We start from the raw sequence: 12,845 nt of genomic DNA on the forward strand, positions 1-12,845 counted from the left end.
GGAGAGGATCCAAACCTTGGCGCTCTTGTCCTGAGCCTGGTCGCCCATCCAGTTGACCAGGCAGACATAGAGTCAGACTTGCATGAAGAATATTTTGCTGGCTCTGAGTCAGAACCACTCCTGGGGATTTGAAGTTGGTCTAGAGCACTCCACAGAGGACAGATCCCTTAGCCTAACTTCAGACCCCTCCCTACCACAGGAAAGGAGGAAGTCTCCTTTGTAGGATTTTTGCGGGAAATGGTGGAGGCCATTCCATTTAAGTTGATGGCTGAGGACAAGCCCAGGGCTGAGATGTTGATGTCCTTGACTATGAATCCCCTTCAAAGGAAGCTGTGACGGTGCCTGTTCACAACATCCTTAAAGATGCACTGATGAAGAATTGGGAGACCCCAGTCTCTGTGCAGTTGTTTCTAAGAAGCCAAACTCCATGTATAGAGTCCAGAAGGCTCTTGAATTTGTGGCAGCTTCCACATCATTCCATGGTGGTCGAATCTCCTTTCAAAAGAGCTAGAAGTTCAAGGACCCATGCCTCTGCTCCCCCGGGCAATAATGCTTGCAATCTGGATTCTTTTAGGAGGAAGGTTTTTCAAGGCTCAGTGCTCATTTTCCACATCTAGTCCTACTAGGTCTACATGAGCATTTACTTGAAGTCCTTGGTGAACAGTGTACTCAAGTTTGCAGACACCCTCCCACCGGAGCAGGCCGCACGCCTTCACCAGATAGCCAGTAAGCAGGAATGCAGGAAAGACTTAGCTTGGGCCGTCTTTGATACTTTTGATGTGGTGTCCAGATTTTATGCTATAGGTATCGGTATGCTTAGACTCATGGGTGCATGAAATCAGCAGTTCAGGGAAATTGGCGGATGTCTCTTGCTGAGGCAACAACCTTTTTAGGGACAAGGTGGAAGAGGTAACTGAACTCATAAAGAAAAGAACTGGTGCCACCAAGTCCGTATCTCAGTCCACTCTTCTGTGGCCTCTGCTTCTCAGAGGAGTCGAAAAAGTACCTACTACTCTTAGAGGCATAGGTTCACCTGTTCCTCCCATGTTCACCGACCGACCCAGACTCTGCACTTTTGCCTTCAGCAGCAGAAGACTCTGAAGCCCCAGCCAGCTCTTGACTGGCTTCAGCAGAGCATAGTCATAATAGCATAAGAATAGCCATACTGGGTCAGACCAATCTAGCCCAGATTCCTGTTTCCAGCAGTGACCAATCCAGAGCGTAACTATTTGTGGAGTGAAAAAATATTTCCTCCTATTTGTTTTAAAAGTACTTCCATGTAACTTCATAGAGTGTCCCTTAGTCTTTGCATTTTTGAAAGAATAAAAAATCAATTCACTTCTCATTCTACGCGACTCAGGATTTTGTAGCCCTCAATCATATCTCCCCTCAGCCGTCTCTTTTCTAAGCTGAAGAGCCCTAACCTCTTTAGCTTTTTGTCATATGAGAGGAGTTTCATCCCCTTTATCAATTTGTTCTCTCTTCTTTCAACCTTTTTGTAATTCCGCTATATCTTTCTTGAGGTACAGCGACCAGAATTGAACACAGTACTCAAGGTGAGGTCACACTATGGAGCAATACAGAGGCATTACAGTATTCTTGGACTTATTTACCATCTTGTACTCACCTCGCAACATAACACAAAACCTTCTCCACCATAATCACACCATACTGTTTCCTTCCTGTTTCACAAAACTTGAAAATTCTTGGAGTTACCATTGATCGAAACCTCACACTCGATGCCCACGTGAAGAACACGACGAAAAAGATGTTCCACTCCATGTGGAAACGCAAAAGAGTAAAACCTTTCTTCCCGAGATACATCTTCCGGACCCTGGTACAGTCAATGGTAATAAGCCACCTGGACTACTGCAACGCACTGTATGCTGGCTGCAAAGAACATACTATGAAAAAACTCCAAACAGCCCAGAATACTGCCGCCAGACTCATATTTGGAAAAACTAAATATGAAAGTGCAAAACCCCTAAGAGAGAAACTTCACTGGCTCCCACTTAAGGAACGCATTGCGTTCAAGATCTGCACGATTGTACACAAAATCATTCACGCAGACGCCCCAATCTACATGCTAAACCTTGTGGACCTACCTCCCAGAAACGCCACAAGATCTTCCCGCAAATCCTCAATCTGCACTTCCCCAGCTGTAAAGGCCTAAAATACAAGCTGATGCATGCCACTACCTTCTCTTACATGAGCACGCAGTTATGGAATGCATTACCTACAGACCTGAAAACAATTGACGAAATAACTAACTTTCGCAAATCTCTGAAGACATATTTCTTCAACAAGGCCTACAAAGAGAACCTATAGCCCCAACAATCCACCTCACCAACCCATTCAGTTATGAAAGTCCACCTTCTATACTTACCCGCCCAATCACTTCCTTTTTCTTCCCCTTACTTAATCTCAACACATTACTAATTGTATCTGATATCCTGGAATGACAATGTCATAAGAAAACTATGTAAGCCACATTGAGCCTGCAAATAGGTGGGAAAATGTGGGTTACAAAGGCAATAAAAAATAATTCCTAGCATTCTGTTTGCTTTTTAGCTGCCGCTGCCACCACACACTGTGCAGAAAATTTCAGCGTATAGTCCACCATTAAACCTAGATCTTTTTCTTGGGTGCTGACTCCTAGGGTGGAAACTAGAATTAAATAACTATGATTCAGTTTATTCTTCCCAATTTGCATCACTTTGCACTTATCCACATTAAATCTCATCTGCCATTTGGATGCCTAGTCTTCCAACTTCTTAAGGCAATTTTTCACAGTCCGCATGCATTTTAATAACTTTGAATGTGCCATCTGCAAATTTAGCGGCTCATGCACAAAACTTACTGTGCTTGGAACATTTGCTTTAGACCGGTTGTATCCTGTCTAAAGCAAACTTTATTTACCGTGTAATGCACAAAGGGGTTTTGCGTCCCTTTTACCATTCCCCGTAGTAGCTACCGTCAACCCTATGCAAATGCACTGTAGTGAGCTCATTAGTATTAAAATGAGCATTCTGAGCAAAGCACAGACCTGAGTGCCTACCTTTAACATGTAAAATTTTATGACAGGTCTGGTCCTGTTCTTATGGGGAGCAATCTGCTTGCACTGTATAGTCCAAGCAGACTGCCCCCAATGGTAGACGCTCATGGACCCCCAACCAGACTCCCCCTTGATCTGACCCAACCCCTCTCCCCCCCCCCCCAAAAGACATTAAAAAACTTCCCCGCATTCCCTCCCAGCCACCTCAAGCAAAAAATCCCTTGTGGTCCAGTGGACCCAACCACCTTGTGCACCCTCAAAGCAAAGATCTCTCTGGTGGTCTGGTTACCCCCTCCCCTCTATACTGCTATGGATTTTTAGCCTGCTTCACTAACACAGACTACTCAGTAATTACTGTGGATTCTTTTGGATTTGTATTAGGTAAATGAGACCTTTTATTAGAGGTTCTAAAATCTACAATGATTAAGCTATATACACACAATGATTAGCTATATAACTAAAAAGAAACAATACCTATCTATAAACAATCATTACATCACTGGTCTTTACCTCTAAGCAATGCTAAGAGTTCCTAGACCAGGAAAAGAAGCAGTAATACACTATATACAATCATCACTGGTCCTTACATCATTCAGGCTCTTATCAGCTGGGGGGGGCTTTGTTCACAGCGAAAGCCAGGAGTATCTTTGACCAGGAAACAAGGTTCTCTGTGCAGTTCGTACGTTACTCATAGATGAGCGCCCACTTCACTGCCAGAGGCCTCCCTTTTTTATTAGGTTTAGAACTCATGTTCAGAGCTAAGGAAAATTACAGAATGCTTGAGAATAGGTAAACAAGCCATACTGTGGGAATGTCCAGGTGGCCAGTCTGAACTCGAAAACAAGCACCATCCCCCTCTTCACATACCAAATTAATTAGAGCTGTGTCTTATCTTCTACATTCCAACTTGTTTTCATACAAAGTTAAACAATCATTTTTAAACACAATTACTTCTAATCACAAATACAGACCCCGATTGCACTTTGGTCAAGGCAGATAGATTTGAAAAGCAATCTCTAAAATTCTTTTTATTACACCCTCTCCCCTCATCCACATACCTCTGTTGGAGGTAGGAGGGCAACATCAACACCTCCTCCCTCTTGCCTCTAGGCCTTCCTTCTTAAAATGGTAGTGCTCTGTCCCTGCCCGATGCATCCTAGAATTCACAGGGAGGGGCTAGGTACCATATAAGGAGTTTCCTCCCCCTTATATGTTATGTAGCCCCTTCCAGTGCATCTCAGGATGCATCAGGCAGGGACTGGGCGCCGCCGTTTTGAGAAGGTGGACCCAGAGGCAGGATGGAGGAGGCGTTGCTCCTGTCTCCAACAGAGGAGAGGGGAAGAGGTCACTAGACCACCAAGGAGATTTTTTCTGGGAGGAGGTGTGGGAGATTGGGGTCCACTGGACTACCAGGGATTTTATGGGAGGGCCACAGAATATTTTGAGTTGTGCGGGAGGAGGGCTCAAGAGGGTCTGCTGGCTTCTGTTGTTGGCTTCTGTCAATTGCAGTTGACAGCTTCAAGTCACAAACAGCGACCGATGAACAAAGGGGGATCCATGCATCTCATTTGCATGCTATCCCCTTTGTGCATTGGTCGCTGTTTGCAACTGGGTATACATGGCTATCTTTGTGCATCGGCCCCTTAATCACTTCACTCGTCGTTCCCATTTCCAGATCATTATTAAATATTGTAAATAGCACCAATCCCAGTACAGATCCTAGTGGTACTTCACTATTCACCCTCCTCCCCTGAAAGAATTGGCCATTTAACTCTACCCTCTGTTTTCTATCCAACAACCAATTCCTAATCCACAACAGAATATTGCATTCTATTCTATGGGTTTTTATTTTCTCAGGAGTTTCTCGTAAGGAACTTTGTCAAACGCTTTCTGAAAATCTAGATACACTACATCAACCGGCTCACCTTTAGCCACATGTTTATTCATGCCTTCAAAGAAATTAAGCAAATTGGTTATGCAAGACTTCACTTGGCTGAATCCATGCTGACTCTGTCCCATTAAACCATGTTTATTTAAGTGTTCCGTAATTTTTTCTTTATATTAGTTTCCACTATTTTGCCCGGCATTGATGTCGGGCCTGCCGGTCTGTAATTTCCTGGGTCACTCATGGAACCTTTTTAAAAATTGGCGTTCCATTGACCTCCCTCCAATCTTCAGGTACTATGGACAATTTTACCAACAGAAGATCAGTAATTTCATGTTTGAGTTCTTTCAGTACCCTAAGCGAATGCCCTCCAGTCCAGGTGATTTACTACTCTTTAACTTGTTGATTTGGCTAATATGTCTTCCAGATGACCAAGATTTCTTTCAGTTCCTCCGCATCAGCACCTTGAAAACCATCTCTGGTACAGGTAGATCTCTTACATCTTTTTCCGTAAAGACCAAAGCAATGAATTCATTCAGTCTGTCCGTTATGGCCTTGTCCTCCCTGAGTGCTACTTTTGCTACTTCATGATCTTCCATTTTTTAATTTCTATTAAAAATATATATATATATTTTTTAAACTCTATAACATCCAGCTACTTAGCTTGAACCAGACCTCTGCATCTGTTCAAGCTAAGTAACTGGATGTTATAGAGTTTAAAAGTTAAGAAGTGTTTTGTTTTGTTTTTGATAGTTAAATAAAAAATGGAAGTTTTTTGAACCAGTGATTGATGAAAGCAGGCTTTGTGAATTTATAAACCTGCGTAATTTTGAGGGTTTTTTCCTTCCGAAAATGTTGTTATTCTCTGCTGGTGGAAGTCACTGAACAAAGTTATAGTGAAGTGTAGATTTGTGTTTACTGGTTTTAACTTCACTCCTCTTTGGAAGATTTTTAAACAACGTCCATGCCTGATTTAAAGTCATATCCTTTGTAGCCAATCTTTTTAGCTTCTTTTTAATCATCTTCCTCAGTTTATCATAGTTGCCCTTTTGAAGATTAAATACTACCACAGTAGATTTCCTTTGTGACTTTACTCCAAATATTAGCTTAAATTTGGTCGTTATGATCACTTTCCCAGCGGGGACCCCACACCGTTACTTCTCGTACTATGCCCTACATTCCATTAAGGACTAGATCTAAAATAGCTACCTTTTTTGTTGGTATCAAGACCATTTGCTCTAAGAAACAGTCATTTATTACGTCTAGGAAGTTTACCTCTCTAGCGCTCCCTGATGTAACATTTATCCAGTCAATATTAGGGTAGTTGAAATCACACAAACATGTACCCAAGCAATGGAAAATTACTGGTGTTCCAATAATCACCAACAATGGTACCAAACACAAAATAGAACCCAGCAGTACCCAAACATATACCACTATTATTTCAAAATGAGGAAAATATCTCAAAAACCCAGATGCTTACCCTTAATTCAGTGTATTTATTGGGATAGTGAATATTGTCATTGGTCAAAAACCCTCGTATAATTTTTTTAATTTTGTTTTTGAGTATTAACTCAGTTATTGACATTCAAATTGTTACTTCAAAAACCATGAAACAGTATTCATATCCAAAGTTTGCAACTACCTGTAAATAAGTAAAGCACTTAATTTTTACCTGACGGTGGCCAAGCCGTTGGACTTTCAGGGTTTCTTCAGGGGTTGTGCTTCATAAATCACAATTCCATCAGCAGTTGCTTTCCATAACATTTTACCTTATAAACAAATTGTGGAACAATGAGTGGGTTAAAAATATTTATTACTTAAACTTTTGCAATAATTCTTTAACTTCACCCAATTCAATAGATTACGGGCAGTTAAAGCTCCATGTTCATTATTAGAAAGTTCCACTTGGAATAGTTATTTCCAATGCAAACATGAAATCGTCGTTGATGTAAAAAAAAAAAAAATGTGCCCAAACTTAGGAACCCACTTTCTCATTGGCGTACTTCTTTTTTCTATTCTGTCATCCTGCTCTCAAAAATGGCAGCCGCCATTTAACAAAAACACTGACATTACGCCAGCCAATCACAGGATGCTTTTTAAAAAAAAACATCAAAGCTTGTTCTCAGTAATCAAACTTTATCAATACTGGAATTGATGCATTTAAATGCATGCTGTCCATTCAAGACAGGTGTTAAGCCCCAAAGGTTCTAAGATTTTTAAACAATAAATCCATTTCTGTTTACATGTTAATAATAACTTGCTCTGTCACCTCCATGAACATTCTCAGCAACCAGATCAATAATAAAACAATGTAATTGGTTAAGTCTGTGATTCATCCTATTGCAGTGATTGACCATATGAGCCTCTGATCTGTTCTTTGCCAAACTGCAATGGTGTTCATTCAGTCTAATCCTGAAATTTCTAATACTCCCCATGTATAATTTATTGCAGGGTCACAAGATGGCGTATGCAGCAAACTTGCTATTGCAGTTAATACATTGTTTTAAGTGGTATATTCTACCATCTGCTGGATATTTATTGCAGGGACACAAGATGGCGTATGCAGCAAACTTGCTATTGCATTTACTAAAGTGTTTTAAGTGGTATATTCTACCATCTGCTGGATATTCAAAAAACTTCAACTAAAATATCACATTACAATTTTTGAAATTCCCAATGTGTAATATCCCATCAAGATCTTGTCCATACCAGATGTCATCATTGGTAAACCAGAAGGATTCAATATTTCTTTTAGACTTTACCATGAGAGAAGGCAGTTCGCAAATTAGCTCCAGAAAAAAATTAGAACTATACTTCAGTGTCTTTTCACAATATTCATAACAACCGGACTCACATTGGTGGTTTTACTTACAAATGTATAGATGGTTTCCTTCATTGTTGATTTCTTGGATTCTGGTAATAACCATTCTCTATCAATATATTTTGCTCTTTTATATGCAGTATTTTCGCATTATTTATTTTTATTTATTTATAGCAGCATTTCTATCCCACATTCTGCAAACATGTTTGGTTCGATGTGGCTTACAGAGGTAGAAGGGTGGTGAATTACACTTTAATAGGAAAGAATGAGGTAGCAATTGCCACAATTACTGCAATTATAGCTTAATAGGTAAGGTAGAGAGGAGGGGGTGTGGCGAGAAGTTTAATAGGTAAGTTTAATATATAAGATAGTGAGGAGAGGGGGCATGATGAGAAGAATATTGAGGGGGGCTGGTCTACGATGTGTCGCAAGGGAGTGTGAGAGTCAGTTTATGTTTACCGTAGGTAAGAACTTTTTGAACAGGTAGGTTTTGAGGTGTTTCCAAAAGTTGGTGTAGGGTGTTAAGGACCTCAGTGATTTGGGGAGGGCATTACATATCTTCGTGCTTTGGTATGGGAAGTTCACTGAGTGGACGGTCTTGTAGATGAGCCTGCGACATCTGGGGTAGTTCAGTGTCAGATAGTTCCTCGCCTCCTTCAGCGTTTTCTTGAGAGGTAAGAGGATCACGTCTTCTAAATATGCAGGAGCTTTGCTGTCGATTATGAGCCCAGACCATGGTGCAGAGTTTGAAGGTTATGCTGGCTTTGATAGGGAGCCAGAGGGGAGGCTTTTTCATAGTGAGGCTTTCTGAAGATAAGTCTGGTTGCTCTGTTTTGAGCCGTTTGTAGTCTCTTGATGACATGTTCTTTGCATCCGGAATAGATTGCGTTGCAGTAGTCAAGGTGTGAGAACTGTGGATTGTACTATGAGTCAGAAAACTTTTGAAGGGAATTTGTTTCTGATTCTTCTCAGCTTCCACATCATGTGGAAAGCGTTCGTTACTATTTTTGTGACTTGGGATTCAAAGGTCAGTTTTTAATCTATAATTACTCCCAAGAGTTTTAGGTTGTTTGTGAGGGGGTATGTAGTTTTGTCTATGGTTATGTCGGGTATGGTTGGTTGTTTATGGAGTGCTGTTACTACCAGGAACTAGGTTTTGTCTCTGTTGAGCTTAAGTTTGATAGCGGTGGCCCAGCTTTCTAGTGTGTTTAGGCCTATTTTGATTTTCTGTTTGATGCCATTTTCGAAGGGAATGTAGATGGTTACGTCGCCGGTATAGATAAATGGGTTGAGGTCTTGGTTAGCGTCTGTTTTGCTAACAGGACAATCATGATGTTGAATAGGATTGAAGAAAGGAATGATCCTTGTACCCCTGATTGAGCTTTCTAGGGGGGAGGATATTTGGTTTCCCCATTTTGACTTGATATGATCTCCTGGTCAGGAATTGCTCAAACCATTTGAGTACTGCTCTGCTTATTCCAATTTTATCTAGTATTTGTATTAAGGTGCTGTGGTCTACCATATCGAAGGCTGAGGACATGTCAAATTGTAGCAGTAGTATGTTCTTGCCTTGGCTGATTTATCTTCTGAAGTTGGCAGTGAGTGCAGTTAGTGTCGTTTCAGTGCTATGCTGCAATCTGAAGTCTGATTGGGAATCATGGAGTATTGAGAAGTTGTTCTGGTATTTAGTTAGTTTTTTGTTGACTATGCATTCCAGGAGCTTGGCTATGACTGGGATTGAGGCTAGTGGTCTGTACCTTTTGATGTCTCTTTTGCTAGATTTGGGATTTTTGGGGATAGGTGTTAGGATTATGTTTCCTTTTTCTTTAGGGAAGGTTCCTGAAGTTAGTTGATTGGATAAGTGTATTGTGATGCTGTCTATGAATTGGACAGGAGGTTCTTTTAGTAGGTAACTTGGACACGTGTCCAGTGAGCAATGGGATTTGGTGGTTTTGAATAGTGCTTGTTGAACTAGAGTCATATTTGGAGGAGAGAAGGATTACCAAGATCTGTTAGTGTCAAATGGTTCTTTCTTTCTTGTGAGTTCATCCAGAAACAGTTCGAGGTTTGGGTCTTCTTTTTGGAAGCCAGCTCTTAGTGATTTTATTTTGATTTCAAAATAGTTAGCTAGTTCTTGAGCCTGAGGTGAGTTTTTGTTTTCACTTGTATGTTGGGCTGTGGATATGAGTGTTGATTATTCTGTGTAGTTTTTTTTATGTTTTTTTGTAGTCGTTTCCGCTTAGTTTATAGTAGTTAAATTTGATTGTCCTCAGTTTAGATTTGTATTGTCTGATTTCTATTTTGTTTTGTTGTCTTCTGTTTTGTGTTTGTGCTATAGTTTTTCTAGTTTTCTGCATTCTCTTTTGAGCTCCTTTAGTTCGTCGTTGTACTAAGGGTTCATTTTGGTTCTGGTGGTTCTTTTATAACCCCGCATCTTCAAATTTTGAGTTAATTCTTTTGATTGTGATCTATAATTTTTAATATCACTACAGATTCTACGACGTCTCAAATATTATGAATAGGGTAGACTATTGCAACATTGTTGAGGATGACAACTAGAAAATGTCAAATACAAAAATGTATTTCTATCTAAAATTTTTCTTATATACTTTGGTCTTAAATCCTCCCAAAATTGATGTACTTCAACATCCAAAAAAGAAATCATTGTACGTGAGTGTTGTTGAGTAAGCTGGATGTTAGAATTACACGAATCTAACCATTCAAGAAACAATAAAAATTCTGGTTTAGTTCAGTCCACAATTTAAAAATATCATCTATGAACCAGAACCAAGAATGAGTCTTCTGCAAAATGTGGTGATTCATGAAAAGACATGCCACCGACAGTGCAAAAGTAGCACCCATCACTACTACTGAAACTTTAACATATAATTGCCTCTTGAAAAGAAAAACATTTTTCCTTCATTGCGATTCTAGCCAAATTGCTGAAAAAATCTGTGGGTACTGTACGAGGTCTTTCACATTGTTCCAGTATTAAGTGCAATACACTTAAAGCATCATTCTGTGCTATTGATGTGTACAGTCTGTAATATCTAGTTACCATTAAAAATGATCCTTCAGCTACACATGTCTTTTCATGAATCAATTTGAAAATGAATGGGTCTTCCAATCACCATTTTTGGAGAAGATTCATTCTTGGTACCGGTGCATAGATAATATTTTTATGTTGTGGACTGGAACTGAACAGAATTTTTATTGCTTTTTTGAATGGTTAAATTCGTATAATTCTAATATCCAGCTTACTCAATACTCACGTACAATGATTTCTTTTTTGTATGTTGGAGTACATCAATTTTCAGAGGGTTTTAATACCAAAGCATATGAAAATAAAATTTGGATAGAAACACATTTTTGCATTTTTTTAGTTGTCATCCTTGCCATTGTCTCAACAGTTTGCCCTATCCACAATATTTGAGACATCATAGAATCTGTAGTGATATTAAAGATTATAGATCACAATCAAAAGAATTAACTCAGAATTTGCAGGTGCAGGGTAATAATACAAAAATAATAAAGAATGCATATAGAAGAGCAAAATATAATGATAGAGAATGGTTATTACTGGAAATTCAAGAAATCAACAATGAATGAAAACATCTATATACATTTGTGAGTAAATACACCAATGCAAGTCTGGTTGTTATTATATTGTGCAAAGACATTGGAATATAGTATAGAAATGAAGTCATTGTTTAAAACCCTTAGAACCTATGCGGCTTAACAGCTGTCTCGATTGGAGAGCATTTCCCATATCAATTACAGTATTAATACAGTTTGATTATTGAGAACAAGCTTTGACGTTTTTTAAAAAAAAACGCCCTGTCTGTTTGGCTGGCATAATGTCAGCGTTTTTGTTAAGTGGTGGCCACCATTTTTGAGAGCAGGATGGCAGAATAGCTAAAAGAAGGACACCAATAAGAAAGTGGATTCCTAAGTTGGGGCGAAATTTTTTTTACATTTAAAGATGATTTCATGTTTGCATTGGAAATAACTATTCCAAGTGAAACTTTTTAATAATGAACACAGAGCTTTAATTGCCCTTAATCTATTTGTATTGAGTGAAGTTACAGAATTATTGCAAAAGTTTAATTAATATATATTTTTAACCCACTCATTATTCTACAATTTGTTTTTAAGGTAAAATATTATGGCAAGCAACTGCTGATGGTATTGTGGTTTATGAAGCACAACCCCTGAAGAAGCCTTGAAAGTGAAACAGCTTGTCCACCGTCGGGTGCAAGTTAAGTGCTTTACTTATTTACAGGTAGTTGCAAACTTTGGATATGAATACTGTTTCATGGTTTTTGAAGTAACAATTTGAATGTCAATTTTGAGTGAATAAGCAAGGATAAAATTTAAAAATTGTGATTTTTTTTTTTTTTTTTTTTTACCAATGATAATATTCACTATCCCAGTAAAAACGCTGAATTTAAGGGTAAGTGTCTGAGGTATCTTCCTTGTTTTGAAATAGTGGTATATGTTTGGGTATTGCTGGGTTCTATTTGTGTTTGGTAATTTAAATCATTATTATACTGTTGCCCAATTTGCCAGCTTTCTTAATGTCTGTTAACATTTCTTCATCTGTCTGTTCTGTCCTTCCCTTCACACATGGAATTTCTATCCATAAGGCTTCCTTGTTTATTTTGTTTGACTCAATTTCCTGTTTAACATATAGCTCACGAGAATTTGCAGGTCAAAAGATTTGGCTTTATCCGGATGTGACTAAATCCACACAAGAAAAACGTAAAAAGTTTCTATCTATGAGGTCTAAAGTATTGGAAATGGGAGGCTCTTTCCTCCTGGCTTACCCATGTAAATGTGTCATCAGGTTGAATCAAGCTAAATACATATATTATATGCCTGAACAGCTTCAGACTTTTCTAGACACTAAACAACGATAGAATTAGAATTATAAATGGGACTGACGGTACCATAAAAGTTTCACTAATATGTTTTGATTTTGTATATCTTCACTATTTCCTGCCTCCCCACTATTGAGGTCTAAGGAAGCCAATATTTGTCTTTATTTAGATGATTTGTTGTATTTAATGGCTGTATTACAC

The 12,845-nt window shown here is 39.0% G+C and overlaps 1 protein-coding gene across 1 annotated transcript in view; it reads left to right on the forward strand.

Moving 5' to 3' along the window:
• ZNF131 (zinc finger protein 131) overlaps nucleotides 1–12,845 on the forward strand; it is a 206,725-nt gene that overhangs the window by 101,564 nt on the left and 92,316 nt on the right. The gene's annotated exons all lie outside the window — the stretch shown is intronic.

The sequence above is a fragment of the Microcaecilia unicolor genome, chromosome 2, assembly GCF_901765095.1.
Source record: "Microcaecilia unicolor chromosome 2, aMicUni1.1, whole genome shotgun sequence".
NCBI lineage: Eukaryota > Metazoa > Chordata > Amphibia > Gymnophiona > Siphonopidae > Microcaecilia > Microcaecilia unicolor.